This window comes from Trachemys scripta, chromosome 4 (assembly GCF_013100865.1).
Source record: "Trachemys scripta elegans isolate TJP31775 chromosome 4, CAS_Tse_1.0, whole genome shotgun sequence".
NCBI lineage: Eukaryota > Metazoa > Chordata > Testudines > Emydidae > Trachemys > Trachemys scripta.
Genome location: NC_048301.1, coordinates 96150875 through 96168250, shown reverse-complemented (window position 1 = coordinate 96168250; position 17376 = coordinate 96150875). Strand labels below are relative to the sequence as shown.

Here is a 17376-nt window from a genome sequence, read left to right as displayed (position 1 = left end):
TGTGACTATGCATCATGGGACAATGTGATAGGTCATCATGGAGATGGTCATGCGACCTCTAAAAGCTTGCCACTACTTTCTAAATGTGCAGAGTTCAACGTAGTTATCACCACCATAGTGTTTCAACAGGCCAACAAGCATAAGACATCTCGGATGCACCCTCATTTATAACACTGACATATAATCAGTTACCTTATTGTATGGCAAAGAGATCTCCACAATGTCAGTCTCATTCTCATCATGAGAGATGCTGACTGCTGGTCATACCATAGACTTGTGAGAAGTCAAACGTCTCTCCGCATTGTTCTCAAGCAACTCTGACTGTCTCAAACCAGTGAAGAAAATCAATATTTCAAGCCTGGAAAACTGTGACAGTCTGAATTTCAACAGAAAATCATGGAAGCATTTCCTTGAGTTATAAAAGCCTCAGTGAATGTTGAGACATCCTGGAAACATATTTGGGACATGACATAGAACATGGCTGCTGAAGTTCTTGGCTTTGTTAAAAGGAAATATTAGACCTGGTTTGATGAGAATGACCCTGAAATATGACCTCTCTTGAACTCCCTGTATGCTACCCATCGAGCCTACATAGCAGACAAGGATTCAGCTGCTAGGAAGGCTGCATATCATCAAACAAAACAGATGGTTCAGATCCGGACTTTGGCAAATGAAAAAACTGTGTTTGGAAAATGTAGCGGCAGAGTTGCAACTAGAACCAGACTGCAAAGACACCAGAAGCGTTTTTCCTGGGCTTCAGACTGTGTATGGCCCTATATGCACACTAGATGGCAAGCAAATCTTAACTGACAAAAAAGAAATACTTGACCCATAGATGGATCATTTCAGTGTGTGTCTCTGTTACCCTTTGACCATTTCTGTAGCAGTTAATGCTCTTCAAGAACTCCCATTAAAAGAAGATCTTGCACTATTCCCTCCTTATATGAGACCATAACAGCAATCAAACAAGGCACATGGGAAAGCACTTAGACAGTAGCATTCCAGTAGAGATCTATAAGCAGGGTGGCTACCACACTGCAAAGCAGCTCACATGACTTTTCTGCATTATCTGGGAGCAAGAGTCGGCACCACAGGATTTCAAGGATGTCAACATTGTCCATCTCTTTAAATGTAAAGGATGGGGTGATAGGGCAAACTGTGGTGATCACCATGGCATTTCCCTACTTTCTGTTGCTGAAAAAATTCTTGCATGGATCATATTGAATAGACTTAATACCGGTCTTGTGGAAACCATCCTCCCCGAGTCTCAGCAGAGATTTCGGTCTGGATGGGGAACTGCAGACATGATCTTCACAGTCCATCTGCTTCAGAAAAAGACTGAGGCAAAACTTGTGTCTCATAGTGTTTGTTGACTTAGCTAAAGCTTTTGACTCTGTAAATTGTGAGGGACTCTCAAAAGTTTTGTTCTTCTTTGGATGCCCTGCAAAGTTTATTTCTGTCATTCTGTCCTTCCATGGTAGGATGATAGCCAGAGTTGTGGAAAATTATCAGACCCCTTTCTGGTCACCAATGATATCAAGCAAGGTGGGTGCTGTCTCCCACATTCTTTTCCATCCCTTGTTTCAGCTATGCTTATGGCTGTATTTCATGATATTGACGAGAAATATATCCTGTTCTGCACTGATGGAAAGCTGTTCAATCTGCAATGTTTCCATGGCCATACAAATGTGGTGGATTTACTCATTAAGGAGTTTTTATTTGCTAATGACACTGCATGGGTTGCTTATCCTATTATTAACATTCAATTTATAACTGATCACTTTTGCAGGCAATCATTTTAATTTCATAATCAAATTAATGAAAACTGTAATACTATACCAACCTGTGCTGGGGGATGCACCTATCTACCCTTTTATTAAGATTAACAATGCTCCTCTCAAGTCTGTGGAGAAGTTTTGCTAGGGAATATGCTGTCGTAGCATGCCTCAATTTGTGATGAGATTACTCATTGGTAGAGAGCCCTGCAAATCCATGGATATCCGCTTTCTATCCACGGATGCGGATATAGTGGTATCGTTTACCACCTTTACTGATCAGCTGAAGATCCATATTTTTTTATCAGCATAGGGCTTTAGAGTAGTGGTTCTCAATCAGGGGTCCGTGGCCTCCAGGGGGCAGCAAGCCTGTGTCAGGGTGTCTGTGGGGCCCCGGAGGGCAGAAGCCTGTAGCCCTGAGGCCCGGTGCCCCCTGCGGGGCTAAAGCCCAGAGGCCTATGGGGGTTGGGGGGAAGCGCTGGGACTTGGGTCTCTGGGCTTTAGCCCTTTTGGGGCTCCAGGCTTTCAAAGTATACTCTTAAAAGCTGCATTGCTCTGGGCATCTCGTTTGTATAGTTGACTGGAGAATACCCAAGGCCATATTTTGGTTAGGCATTGATTGGTTAGGCTAAAGCAAGGCATAGTGGCCCAGGCCCACCGACAGCAATTCCGGGCCCCAGGGCAGAACGGTCAATGGACCCCACGCACTCACAAGCTGTGCCTGCGCGGACATGATCTGCCTGACATTTGAGCAGTGCTGCGCCTCGCTGGCTGGTGCCCAGCAAGCCACTGAATGCATGCGCGTGCTCTTCCAGCATGGCCAGGGCTTTCACATGCTAGGGTTGCCAACTGTCTATTTGCACAAACCCAAAGACCCTTCCCCCCTGCCCTACCCCTTACCTGAGGCCATGCCCCCGTCCTGCCTCTTCTCTGAGGCCCCGCCCCCTGCTCTCTATTCTGCCTCCCTCCGTCGCTCACTCTCCCCCACCCTCACTCTCTCTCCCCAGGCTGGGGCAGGGGGTTCAAGTGTAGGAAGGGGTGCAGGCTCTGGGAGGGAGTTTGGGTGCGGGATGCAGGCTCTAGGATGGGGCAAGGGGTTGGGGTGCAGGAGGGGGTCAGCGATTACTTGGGTGGCTCCCGAAAGCGACTGGCACCCCCCTCTGGTAGCAGCTCCTAGGTGGAGGGTTCGGGGGGCTCCACACACCGCTGCTTGCAGGCACCACCACCCACAGCTCCCATTGGCCGCTGTTCCAGCCAATGGGAGCTGTGGAGTTAGCACTTGGGGTGGGGACAGTGCGTGGAGACCGTCTGCCCCCACTCCAAGGGCCGTAGGGCCGTACTGGCTGCTTCCAGGGGTGGCAAGGAGAGAGGACAGGCAGGAAGCCTGCCTTAACCCCACTGCGCTGCTGGCCCCTGGGGTCACTAGGCCCTTTTAAATTGCCTAGGCCTCTGGGCAATTGCCCCCTTTGCCCCCCCTGTCGGTGGGCCTGTAGTGGCCAGTACAAATAATATTAAGGTACACTGAAGTCAAACTTGAAAGCATGTCTCATTGGCCCCAGCAACTGGGAAGCAACAGCCCATGACAAAGTGAAGCCAGATTTTCATATCACTGTTAACTGCTTCGAAGCAAAGCACAATAATGTTTTGTGTAAAAATCGTGAACAGTGCAAAACAAGGCTACAACAGTCTGCAATGGTCATGAACAATCATGTCTGTCTGGGTAATTCTGTTTGTGGTTCTTGCATTGGTCTGACCTTGCATATACGGTATGTGTTCATCTGTGGTGGTTGCTGAATCCTTGTACATTGACATTGAGGTGCAACTCCATCATAAATAGTCGTCATCATCCTTTCTTTGCATAGTGTTCCATGTTAATATAAGCCTCTCTAGCATTTTATTTTTAGTTACTATACAGCAACTGGAAGAATAGGGTATAGAAAATAAGAAAGAAGAGAGAAACTTCTAATACCTTTATTAGGTGATGATCCTTCACTTGCTTAACTTTACTCCCACTGATATGAATAGGATTACTCATGTGTAAAGCTAATCATGGACGCAAACATTTGCAGGATCAGGACCTTATTGATAGCAGAAAATCAGACATAAGTGATAAATTCCCCCTTCCATGGGTATGCAATAGACAGCACTTACTGAAGTCATCCGAGGGCAGCATTTCATCTTAAAAAAGAGAGAAAAGAAACATCTCTTGGTTTTTTAGCCTGAGAAAATATTACAGAGAAATTATTCCACTATAACCTACTGTTTGTCAGGGAAAGTAGCTTAGAAAGTCTTTACAACCAAGGTATCTTAAACCCAATGAAGCAGGAAGCTATGAAATCATCCCTAAATTAGAAAGAGATGTTTATAACACTGGAATTTCAATAAAATTAGGTTTAGTTTAAGTTAACAGTGGACTGTGGGGGAAAAAGAAGTAGGTGGCCTTCTTTATGGCAGCCAAAGTAACACCGAAGGCCAAAATTCAGGCCCTCTGACAGAAGCTGACTATACAGACGGCCTTTACATAGAACAGTACAGGCCAGGGCCTGAACAAAACTAAGCTGTACAGGCCCCTGCCAAATACAGTCATGGGCTATGACCAGAGGAGGGAAGGGGAGGGAGCAATGCAAAAGGCTTCAGCAACATAATAACCGCTTGTTTATGAAAAACATGATAGCCGCTTGTTTATGAAACATAATAACTGCCTATATGAAGAAATTGCTCCTAGTAAAGGTCAACTTCCCCTGTAGTTCCAGCTAATTGCCAAACTAGCCAATCATATATCATCTTTGGGCGTCCCGTAATAAACCCCTATGTCCTTAACCGTAAAACCCCGGAAAAAACAATATGTACCTTGATGAGAACAACACTCCAACTGGTGCGAAGTACCACCCATGTCAGAAACCATCAAGAAACCCACCCAAATAGGCACCCAATTCTCGTAAATAATGAGGAAGCTACCGGGAAAAGGGACAGACCCCAACTCTTATTTTCGCATAAATGACGTATTATTTGTACTATGCTTGCGGTTTGATGGAATAAAAGCAGCCTGAATGCTGTGCTAGGGGTGGTAGTTTTTGGACTGCTACCCCAATGCATTGGTATGTACTGCAATAAACGGGTCTCAGGCTTGCGTCTGTGAACTAAAATCAATGTGTGGGTGACTTTTTCCACGACAATTTGGGGGCTCGTCCGGGATCACTCGACGTCCCACCGGACCAGAGGACCGTGGACCGCTTCCACACCGATCCCAGGCGCCAGGTAAGAGACCTTTGTCTCTATTTGGGCTTCGGTGGGGAGCTGCCCGTAGGCTCTGGGTTCAGGTAAGGGCGCGTTGTGATCCGAACCTTTAAGGCTAGACTCATTTGCCTGACGCCTGTTCGTTTTGTGTGTGTCTGTTCTGTAACTTGTCTGTGTTGGGTTTTGTTTGTTTTGTGTTAGTTAGCTTCGTGTGGCTCGGCCTTCGGGGATTGGTCCCCTCGGAGGACGATTGACCGGCTGCTGGGTGACCCTGGGAAAAGTGGATCCTACCGTGAGTAGGGCAGAAATCCAAGGAATCCCTGGATCCTACCGTGGGTAGCCCGGAAATCCAGGGAATCCCGGAGCGGCCGAGGGGGTTGGCAGGGCTCCCACCAGCAATAGGCTAGTAGTGGTGAGAGATGCCGTAATAGATATCCCGAAGTAGGTGTGCTGTGTGACTGTGGGCCGTGAGGTGGCCCTACCCCTGTTTCCCTTGAACTGCCGAGAAGCAAGGAGGCCCCAGGAAACCGCCCACATACTCCTGGGCAGTAGGAGTATCCCATCCCTTTCTCTTGAAGACGGGCCGGTGCTCTCTGCCAGAGGAGGGGTGTGCGGGGACCGTGCCTTTCCTAACCCTTTGTGTGGCTGACCTACGACCGAAACCTTACCCCAGATTTTCCTCTTGGAGCCGAGGGCTCCCTCCCCTTGCTTGGAGAGAGGGGAAGTCCCTGGAAATCGCCCGCCGTACCGGAGGCAATAGGGTACCCTACCCTGTTCCTTTAAAGGACGGGCTGGTGCTCTTTGCCGAAAGGGGGGTGTGCGAGGACCTCCCTTATAAATCCTCCCCATTGGTGTGAATGTTGAGGAGTTGGCCTCGCCTGGATAAGGAGGCCAGGGCTTATCGCAGTAATCCTGTATTGTTTAATCGTTCAGTGAATATTATAGCGTTAAATTAATCACCTCCTTAATTTAGCTAAAAAGTATAAATAAATAAAAGGGGGGTTAGCCAAAAAGGCCACCCTCTTTGCTGAATTGGTAGTAAAACAATGCCTGTGCCCATGGAAAAAAAAGTGAACCAGCAAGAAAAAAGGATCGGGCCCAGACAAGCAGGCAACCGCAGATTAAGGAAGTTAAAAGAAAGAAAGTAAAAGAGTTAACTCTGTAGTTACTGGAAAAAATTAAGCAGTAACACTACATAAATGTTAAAAGAAGGTATTATAAGAGAAAAAAATTCTTGGTTTCTTTGCAGCCATTCCTTTGGGAGTGTCTGTAAGGAATCCAGGCAAAAGGATTATTTAAGTGAAATCATTTAACTATAAACAAGTTATTCAAATTTGCTAAAAAAAAAACACTCCTGGTGTGTACAATTTTTGTTTTATGAGTTTAAAATTAATTGGTGTTGCTTTGGGGTTGTAAAACCAAAAAATACTTTTGCCAAACAAGGTAAACTAGTGTTGTTTGATTTTGGTATTTAGCATTTAATCTTTAAAGTAACTTAATACTTTACAAAATTTAAATTGTTTTAAATAAAACCAAAGTTGTGGCTGCAGCAGGGCAGACAAAGCCAGGAAAATGGTAAGGGTTCTTGGATGGGTTGCTGCAGCAGTTTGGGCAAAGGTGTTTCTTGGTTTGCTGAAGCTGTTGTGGAGCTTGGTTTAGGAATTTTATATCATAATTTGGCATGTCTAAACAAATTGTAACAAGTTGTGTGCAGCTTTATCAATATGGCCAAATGCTTTTAAAGACCACTCTAAATCAAAAAACCAAACTCAGCTCTCATAAATTTCTAACAGAATCGCCCGATGCGACTACCGGCAGTGCCCTGCTGGCCCTGGCTCAGCTAAACAGTCGTTTAATAAATTACACAATAGTCAGGCACTAACAAAATGTGTTAGGTCTTTTTATATACATCAGTCCTGCCACTCACTGAAACCAGGAGACTGGGTCTACATAGAGGTCCATCAGCAGAGAACTGCCCTGGCCCCATGCTAAGGGACTCTTATTAAGTCCTGTTAATTATCAACACCACTGTAAAGTACTGAGAATTGACTACCCGCCCATGTTTTTCATTGAAATGGCTCTTCGACTGATCTGTCTATCGTTGTTGCTCCTTCTGGACGGCAAAAGTGAAGAACAAGGTAAAAAGCTGGTAACCTCTCCTTTGTCCGCTGACAAACCCACTGAGCCTTTGGATCTTGCTAAGAAAACAACCTCTCCACCTGAGGACATAATAAAGCCTCCAACCAAGCAAGGTGATTGTGCTAGTAACCCCTCCCTTGCAGCCTCATTGCTGGATAGCTAAGTGAACTAAGACTACGAAATCTCGAAGAATAGCTTGCGGAAGCTAGCCAAAACTACCTGAAGATGAAACTTTTGGTGTTCCTCAGCCTCTCCTCCTTGGCGGGCTTGGGGTGGGGAGGGAAAAGTAATATTTTTCTAAATCTTAGCCAATTAGTAGCCTCCGATTTATCCTGTATCATATTGCAATATACCCCTACTTATACCATTAATATTAGTGCCTCTTTGCCCTTTGTAAAGGTGTTTAGCCAACAAATGTGGTATAATTCTTCACAGGGAAAAATGTGTTAGTGTGTTGAAACACCGATAAACTGTAATTAATGTCACATTAGGGACCATTAAGTTCACTCTGTCCTTATCCAGTTTTCAAATTACATATTATCTCCGCCCTTAGTGCAATAACCCAGAAAACTTGCTAACAAAAATGGTATTAAGTATCGGCAAGTCTAGAGGGGCATTGCAGTGAGATCTGCCATGTTCAAACGTTCGGGATTTTCTGAATGACCAGCTCACGGCCGTTTGGAGCAATCTTAAACATCAGGTGTGGCCTACTGCCCTTATAGACACCTCGAAAGTACCATCTAATCTGTTGCCATGAAGACATACTTAAAAATTTTCTGGGTGAAAGTGCAAACATTCGCAGTGCTCCTTCCAAGCATACAGGCTGGTTAAAAGGATGTGGGCTCCTGCATACCAAATCCTTTCAAATCCGTAAAAAATGCATGTAACCAATTTATAGTTAGTGCTACCGCACTATTATGCTTTGCACTAAACTAATGTCCTTTGTTTTCTGTCTAAAGACCCCCGCCCCTTTCTCAGACCCTGCTCTTCCCCATCACCCAGCCCGAGAAAAATGAAGCTGGTTTCAGGGAGGTACGGTATGCAATGGGGGATGGGGCAAAGTTTGTAGGCCCACTTAGTGTCAGTACCCCTAGCATTTACTCCCTTAAACAGGCCGGCACCAATCTTGGCACTCCCAAGCTGACCAGTTCATGATTCTTGGCCGTGTCCAGCAAAAACGAATCTTGGTGATGCCTACATGGCATCAGAGGAGGGAAACTGTGGGGGAAAAGAAGTAGGTGGCCTGCTTTATGGCAGCCAAAGTAACACCGAAGGCCCAAATTCAGACCCTCTGACAGACGCTGACTATACAGATGGCCTTTACATAGAACAGTACAGGCCAGGGTCTGAACAAAACTAAGCTGTACAGGCCCCTGCCAAATACGGTCATGGGCTATGACCAGAGGAGGGAGGGGGAGACCCAATTCTCGTAAATAATGAGGAAGCTACCAGGAAAAGGGACAGACCCCAACTCTTATTTTCGCATAAATGACCTATTATTTGTACTATTCTTGCGGTTTGATGGAATAAAAGCAGCCTGCATGTGCTGGGGTAGTAGTTTTCGGACTGCTACCCCAATGCATTGGTATGTATTGCAATAAACGGGCCTCAGGCTTGAGTCTGTGAACTAAAATCAATGAGTGGGTGACTTTTTCCATGACAGAACTTTTTTTGTAAGTTTATGCATTTTGGATGAAGCATATAAATATCCTCCCATGCCACTGAAATAAATTGAAAATCCAATATTATGAGTTTTTCTGTATTTTCATTTTAAATCATCTTGACTTTTTGCATTTTTAAAAATTCATTGAGGGCCTGATCTCACAACTGATCTGCACTCAAAAATCCATTTGACATTAGTGGGAATTCTACATGCAGAATAATTGCAAGATTGGGCTATTGGTAAATAATATATTGTTTTAGGCAGCATCATATCTAAAAAAATATGTTGTTATAAACTTTACATTGAATGTGAAACACACTGTTGACATAAAGTATATTAAAAATTGAGGATGTAGACTTGCCCAAGGTCAGGAAGCATGTCAGAAGCAGGATTAGATTGCTAGGCCCATGCCTAGTCCACACTTCACCTCTGTGTTTCAATATTTCCTTCTGTAAAATGGGTTGGAGGGAAATGGTATTTACCGTAGGCTGAAATCAGAAATGTGTGGCAAAAGATGTCCAGCGAAGATATATGGGGACAAGCATTAGTCCCATTCTGCATACAGGGAAACAGAAATCCAGAGAGGATGAAACAAAGGTTGCACCTTTATCAACCTCACCATTCCCCACACCCGCCACCGCTCAAAATCACACTTTCACAAAACATTTTTGTCAAATCTTGTCCAGTACTACTGGGGGGATAGGCTTTTGGATAACGCTTTGAACTAGGACTCAGCAGAACTGAGTTGATTCCCAGCTCTGTCATGGGAAGTCTGTGATCTTTGGCTGAACACTTAATCTCTCAGTGCCTCAGTTTCCTTTAATCTAGAAAATGAGGGTGATGGTCCTGATCCACATCCCACTCTATGTCTCTATAGATTGTAAACTCATCAAGGCACGGACTGTTTATCCCTCTCACTGTCTGTAGAATGCATAGCACAAAGGGGGCCGAGTCTTGTTTGGAGTCTCCAGGAGCTATTGTAATACAAAGAATAATAGATTCATCAAACCATTTATTTAGGCTGACAAAAAATCAGGGGAGTTTTAAGTCCAAACTTAAAAATTGTTTACACTGAAATTTTATGACAATTCATAAATTTGGCTAGGTAAAAAGTAAAAACCTTTGTGTGTTTGTACTTCTATTCTTTTTTTTTTAATACAAAATCTAAATTCCTACCTCTGACTAATCATGTCCCTTTCAGTTTATTTCCCATAAAATTTTCAACTTTAACTATACTAAAGAATTTGCTCATATAAACTATGTTTAGCAAGGACAGTTTTCTATTGATTCCCTTTCTTCTTTTCCTTGTTCTTGTGAAAATATATGGGTCAGTATTTTAAAAAAACGGGTGTCTTAAAGTTAGGTTCCTTGTCACAAGAATGTTCTGGCTGTATAATTGTAAAAGTAAAAGATAAAGTGCTAGTAGATTGCGCTCAATAGTATTTAGCATAGTTCCTGGGTTTTGTAGGACCAATACAGTTATGCATTGCATCAGGGCCGGCTCCAGGTTTTCTGCTGCCCCAAGCGGCGGAAAAAAAAAAAATCGATGGCACTTCAGTGGCAGCTCAATCGCGCCGCTCCATTCTTCGGCGGCAGTTCGGCGGCGGGTCCTTCACTCCCTCTCTTCCTCTTTAGCGGCAGCTCAAAGAGAAAGAGAGGGACCGAGGGACCCGTCACCGAATTCCCGCTGAAGACCTGCATGGGCCGCCCCTATAGCCGACAGAGTGCTGCCCCTTTGTATTGGCCGCCCCAAGCACCTGCTTCCTTAGCTGGTGCCTGGAGCTGGCCCTGCATTGCATATGGCTTCCTTTGTGCAATGCTTTACATCAGCTCTTAAAAACTGCTGAGTGTCCAGTAGTTTCTGCTGATGTCATTGGCATGAAATTATCTCACAGTTACAAGTGCTGGTCAAATAATATCTGGCAAATAGATTATTTAACAAATGCCAGTAAAAATTTATAAAGTGTTATATTTGACAGTTTTTTTCTGCGTTTCAACCAGCTTTATTGATGACTGTAAACTGAGAATAAAAAGCCCTACATCAGTGCTGTAGTAGTGAAAAGGTACAGCCACAAAACCATCACAAAATCTCTTAACCTGGGCACTGAAATGTAGAACTGTGATTGGACATGCAGATAACTGGAACTGGCACATAATTTATTGTTTACACACCTTGAGTTGATGAGTTCTCAGATAATTATCATAGTTTCCACCAATATGGTGCCTTTCATTCAAAGGTTTCAAGATATTTTACAAATATTAACTCTCTCATTCTCTGTCAGGTATTACATTAATTTCACAGATGGTTAAACCAGACATAAAGAGGTTATGTAAAAGAGTGAGTCACTGGCAGAGCTAGGAAGAGAACCCAGGAGTCCTGGTTCTCAGGGTCATGCTCCAGCTGTTGGAGAACACATCCTCTCTGAGCATCTGCTGCATCTTTACTGGTCCTTAAAAAGTTACAGCTCCTCAAATTAGAGAGAGAATTATATACTCAAATGGGATATGTGGAGCATGATAGAGCAGGAAGGGGATACTGACTTGCAGTTGTTCCTTGATTGCTCTGCAGTATTAAAAACAGTGTCTTTTCCTATATTAATAATAATGTCTGTGTTCTTTCTTCGTTTACAGCTAATGAGAGGAATATATATGACCATTTCATATGTTCCTGCTGTGATTTCAATGGACAAATGAGTTACCTACTGCTGACTTAGGCAACTATTGCCAAATATCTTCACAACAAAGGTGTGTGTTTTTTCTCTCTGAAATATGCTGAATTTTCAAGTGTGGTGCTTAATTTGCAACCTGTCAATGGGACAGACTGAAAGGGCAGAAAAGATAATTGAAACACGCAGAGTGTTCATGCAGGGGACAATGTGGATTTAAATTCTGATTGCCTGTAGGATTTTATTTTTCCTGTGCTCTGGGGGAAAATTCGGTCAAATTTAGCCTTGATATAAGCAGGTGACTTTCCTATTGACTTCAGTGAAAGTTAGATCAGCTTATATCAGGATTGACCTTATTATCTCCCTGCTGTATCCAACTGGCTCAGCTTCAGCTGATGTTACATTGGGCCTTGAAAATGACAAGAAATCTATTTGCCTTAAATATTTATATGGTCCCCATTGCCAGAGTATTTCAGCACCTCATAATCATTTATCTTCAGAACACCTCTCTGAAGCAGGGCCGGATTAACCTTTTGAGGGCCCAGCACCAATCATAGTTGTGGGCTCCCATTGTTATGGGCCCCTTCCGAGTGTGGGCCCGATGTGGCTGTGCCATTGGCTCCATGGTATACCTGATACTGAATCTCAGAGACATTTTTCATTTTGATCTCGCACCTCTGCAAGACTATGTGTATTGCCATACACAGCTTTCTCAGCCCCCAGTTTTTGTCATTAAGCTATATATCCATGTGGGTTTACCAATGTCCACAGTGAGCAGAACTTTCATAGTAAACAGGGAAACTCCCCACAGATTTATCTCCTTCCTCATTCAGACATTCTATAGCCTTGTCTCCAGTACCACTCTATTTCACCAGTCACTGTACATGGTCCTGGCCTCAGCTCAATAAAGTTCCACAGCCAGCAAATGCCTGATCAGTTCTGACAAATCCCTTCCCCAGCACCCTTCCTGCCATTTGAGCAAGCCACTTGCAAACCCCATTTCCCCAACCCTGGCTCAGTGAGCACTTAGCCCCTGGGAACCTAAGTCACCAGCTTTCTTTCTCCCTCTGCTCCCATCTACATGCTATTCCATTATGTGGTCACCACCACCTCTCCCCATGCTTGTTTCCCTTCTATCTTGATTGTGCTCTCCAGCCAGTGGGTCCTATTCTCCCCCTGCAAGCCTGACCTGCTTCCTCTTCCTCTGCTCCCCTTGACATTCCTTTCCTATGACTGACCTTGGTTCCTTGAGGTTAACTCCAGTTTATCTGCTCCTAGCTTAATGGCCCCCGGTAGACAGAGAGCCACCTGTAGCTTCTCTGGCTACAGCCATGGGGCCAATTGCCAGAGGCCAGCCTTAGACAGCTATACCTACTAGCTGCGGGAGGGGTGGCAATTCCAAGGCTGGGCATGCTTGAACCTTGCAACAGCAGCACTAGGGACTCTGTCTCAATCCTTAGCGCTGGACCTAGGCAGCTGCAGACTCTGTAGTAAAGTACTTCCTTACTCCAGGCCATGGCTTTAAGTACCTGAGATGCCCCTCACCTGCAGCAGGGGCCCCCAATTCCCATGCACCCCTCAGCTAACACACAGTCATGCAGAAGGTGCAGCCTGGATGATTTTGGAGGCTGGGGCGCCAGGAGGTTCCTCATCCCTGAGCAGCAGCTCTGCAACAAGCTCACACTGCCCCCCTCTGCTGTGGGACCAGGACCCTATGAAGATAGTGGAGTTGCCCCATGTATAACCAGTTCCACCCAAAGCCCGTTGAAGTCAGTGGGAGTCTTTTCATTGTCTTTAATGGGCTGTGTATAGAAGCAAAGGACTTTATTCTAGACTCTAGGAGCACAGTGCATCCTAAAACTATGCTGCACTGGTTTACTATTGTAAACAGGAGGGTCTCACATTACCTAGTGAATACTCAACACCTCCTGCAGCACTTAACTTTTTCTGAGAGACTTCCCACCCAATTACTAAATGTAAACCTGCTTAGCTTACAAGGTCTGAAAATCTCAGGTGGTATGGTTACAAAAGCAAGGCACTTCTGAATTCATTAGGCATTTTCGATGTGCACAGAATGCAGGACTGGTTCCCACATGGTTACAGAACTGCAGCAAAGTTCTGTTTGTGTGATTGGCAGATATCTGGATCCATACTGTAAGACTGTCCCACATAATGAGGAAAAATTGAGGTGCCTTTGCTGTTCTTTTGTTCCACTCTTAGGGTATGTCAATACAGCCAATGTTAAAGTGCTCCCAGCGCTGTAGCACTATCTACACTGCCACTTTACAGTGCTGAAACTTGCATCGTTCTGGGATGTGTTTTTTCATACCCTGGAGCAAAGAAAGTTTCAGTGCTGTCAGTGGCAGTGTCGACAAGGCCTTAGTTCCTGTGGGGAACTTGCCAATGCAAAATTACTGTCATTTTCTTTTTAAACAAATGAAACTAAAAAACAACAACCCAGTAATGGTTGTTGAAAATAGCAATTCCAGTCCTAGTTAGCACTGGAAAGATGCTAGCATTTGTTGCTCAAGTTTATCCTACTTTCTCTACAGCAAATTACAGTGGATACGCATTTGATTGGAGAGAAATGAAATAATAGAGAGCAGCCCAAATTGAACTTGAGCACTCCTGAACTTTGAGAGTATTAAAATCTGGAAGGCAGATGCTAGATTCCCTTTCTGGATATTGGATAAATCTGAAAAGGAAAAGCCAATTTCTGCTTCCATGACTCAGATCCTCCTGCATGCCTGGTACTATACCTAAAGTTGCCCAGGTCCTCTAGTGGAACCTTCCTTCCCTTACTTATCATTTAACTTCTCCTGGTGGGGGTCCACATACCTCCCTTGCTTGGCTTCAGATAGAGGTGCACTGTCCATTCATTCCACCTAATTCCTTCTTTGGGGGCTGCCAGCAGTCATCCCTAATCCTATCTGGGGAAGTGTTCTGAGGGTGATAGCTGGGCCCAGTGATGAGCTGCCAAAATATTAACAACCGGTTCCCACCTCCTCACCCCAGGAGGGGGTTGTGCCCCCCCAAACTCCCGGGACTCCTGCCCCATCCAACCCCCCACATTCCTTGACACCCCACCCCCGGAATCCCTGGCCCCATCCACCCCCCTTCCCTGTCCCCTGCCACCCCATCCAACCTCTCCTCTCATTCCTGATGGCCCCATGGGACCCCTGCCCCATCCAACCACCCCTTCTCCCTGTCCCCTGACCACCCCCGGAACCCCTGCCCCTGACTGCCCCCCACTGCCTCATCCAACACCCCTGCGTTGTTGCCTGTCTCTGGGTGTGGCGAGGGGGATACAATGTATCAGGGCCCTGATACACTGTATCATATCCTGGGGAAGGGGGCTGGCAGGGCCTTGAAGGGGGAGGGTGTAAATGTTCTCGGGGGCTGGAGGCTGGGCACTGTGGTAACCAGGATGCTGCTCCTTGCTCTAAGGGCCTCTTGCAGCACTGTGAGAGGGGAGGAAGCAGGTGTTATGGGCCACTTCTGAGTGTGGGCCCGGCACCAGGGAGCCACTGGCACCATGGTAAACCCAGTACTGCTCTGAAGTAGTATAGTGCTATTATCTCCATTTTACAGATGGGGAACTGAGGCCAGAGAGAGTAAGGGTTTGTTTACACTGAGCTGTAGTTCAGACTATGGGAGTGTGAATTGCAGAGCGCACCAAAATGTTTTGCGCTAATTGCCCTGTGTGGATGCTGCTATTGCAAACTAAAAGGTACCTAGTTTGTGTTAACATAGTTCTGTTTGAAAGAGCCCTTGCCACTGCCATTACTCCAGGGGAAAGGTGGAGTCACAGTGCAGGATCAGGTCAGGGAGTACCTCGGATCCTGGATCACTTTGATCCAGCCCTGGATTTATGCAACCATATTAACAAAAAGAATCCCAAATCAAGAATCTTACAATTAAAACTTGAAATTTATACTTTTATGGTTAGCTAAATTGGTGGTGATGTTGTAACATTGCTTTTGTTTGCTGATTGGATGAATTATGTAAATAATCAACACAGTACCAATTTTTATTCTATAGTTGTGTTTTCTACGATAGCTACTATTTGTGATGTGCTGGTTAGTTATGTAAGCCATCCAAGCCGTCATAGGAATGTAGGACTGGAAGGGACCTCGAGAAGTCATCAAGTCCAGTCCCCTGCACTGTGTCAGGACCAAGTAAACCTAGACCATTCCTGACAGGTGTTTGTTCAACTTGTTTTTAAAAGCTTCCAATGATGGAGACTTCACAACCTCTCTTGGAAGCCTATTCCATAGCTTAACCATCCTTATAGTTAGAAAGTTTTCCCTAATATCTATCCTAAATCTCCCTTGCTGCAGATTAAGCCCATTAGTTCTTGTCCTATCTTCATTGGATGGAGAGCAACCATCCTCTTTATAACAGCCCTTAAGATATTGGAAGACAGTTATCAGGTCACTCCTCAGTCTTCTTTTCTCAAGACTAAACATGCCCAGTTTTTTCAACCTTTTCTCATAGGTCAGGTTTTCAAAAACTTTTTTTTTGCTCTCCTCTTGTCTCTTTCCCATTTGTCAACATCCTTCCTAAAATTGTGGTCCCAGAATTGGACACAGTACTCCAGCTGGTGCTTCATCAGTGCCCAGTAGAGTAGAACAATTACCTCCTGTCTTACATATAACACTTCTGTTAATGCACCTCAGAATATTAGCCTTTTTTGTAACAGCATCACATTGATGATTCATATTCAGTTTGTGACTCACTATAACCTGCAGATCCTTTTCAACAGTACTCTCATCCCCATTATTCCCCATTTTGTAGTTGCGCATTTGATTTTTCCTTGCTAAATGAAGTACTTTGCACTTGTCTTTATTGAATTTCATCTTGTTGAATTCAGACCAAATTCTCCAGTTTAAGGTCATTTTGAATTTTAAACCAGTCCTCCAAAGTGTTTGCACCGCCTTCCAGCTTTGTGTCATCTGCAGATTTTATGAGCATATGCTCTACTCCATTATCCAAGTCATTAGTGAAAACATTGAATAGTACCGGACCCAGGATTGACCCCTGTGGTATCCCACTAAAAAAGCTTTCTCAAATTGACAGCAAACCATTGATAACTACTCTTTTTGAGTATGGTCTTTCTACCAGTTGTGTACCCAACTTTTATAGTAAATTCATCTAGACCACATTTCCCTAGTTTGCTTATGAGAATGTCATAAAGAATTGTGACAAAATCAAGATACATCATGTCTACTGTTTCTCCTCTATCCAATAGGTCAGTAATCCTATCAAAGAAGAACATTAAGTTGGTTTAGCATGATTTGTTCTTGACAAATCCATGCTGACTATTCTTTATAACCCTACTATCTTCCATGTGCTTACAAATTGATTGTTTAATAATTTGCTCCAGTATCTTTCCAGGTATCAAAGTTAGGCTGACTGGTCTATAATTCCTTGCGTTCTCTTTGTTCCCCTTTTTAAAGATAAGAACTATGATTGCCCTTCTCCAGTCTTCTGGGACCTCTCCATCCTCCAGGAATTCTCAAAGATAATAGCTAATGGCCTTAAGATTGCTTCAGCTAGTTCCTTAAGTACCTACAATGAATTTCATAAGGCCCTGCTGACTTGAATACATCTAACTTCTCTAAATATTCTTTAATCTGTTTGTTCCATATTTTGGCTTGCATTCCTTCCCCCAGGTTATCAAGATTAATTGTGTTGAGTTTTTGATCATCTATAATCTTTTTAGTGAAGACTGAAACAAAATAGGCATTAAGCACCTCAGCTTTCTTGATGCCAGCAGTTATTAGCTCTCCTTCCCAGGCCCAGCTAAGTAGAGGAACCACATTTTTCCTTCATCTTTCTCTTGCTCCTAATGTATTTAAAGAACCTCTTCTTATTGCCTTTCATGTCTTTTGCC

General features: G+C 44.3%; 1 long non-coding RNA gene across 1 annotated transcript in view; it reads left to right on the top strand.

Moving 5' to 3' along the window:
• Positions 1-11443: 11443 nt before the first annotated feature.
• The window catches only part of LOC117877169, a 77684-nt gene continuing 71751 nt past the window's right edge, over positions 11444-17376 (top strand). Inside the window, exon 1 of the long non-coding RNA XR_004645634.1 lies at positions 11444-11559. This is a non-coding gene — a long non-coding RNA (uncharacterized LOC117877169). The remainder of the gene's footprint in view (positions 11560-17376) is intronic.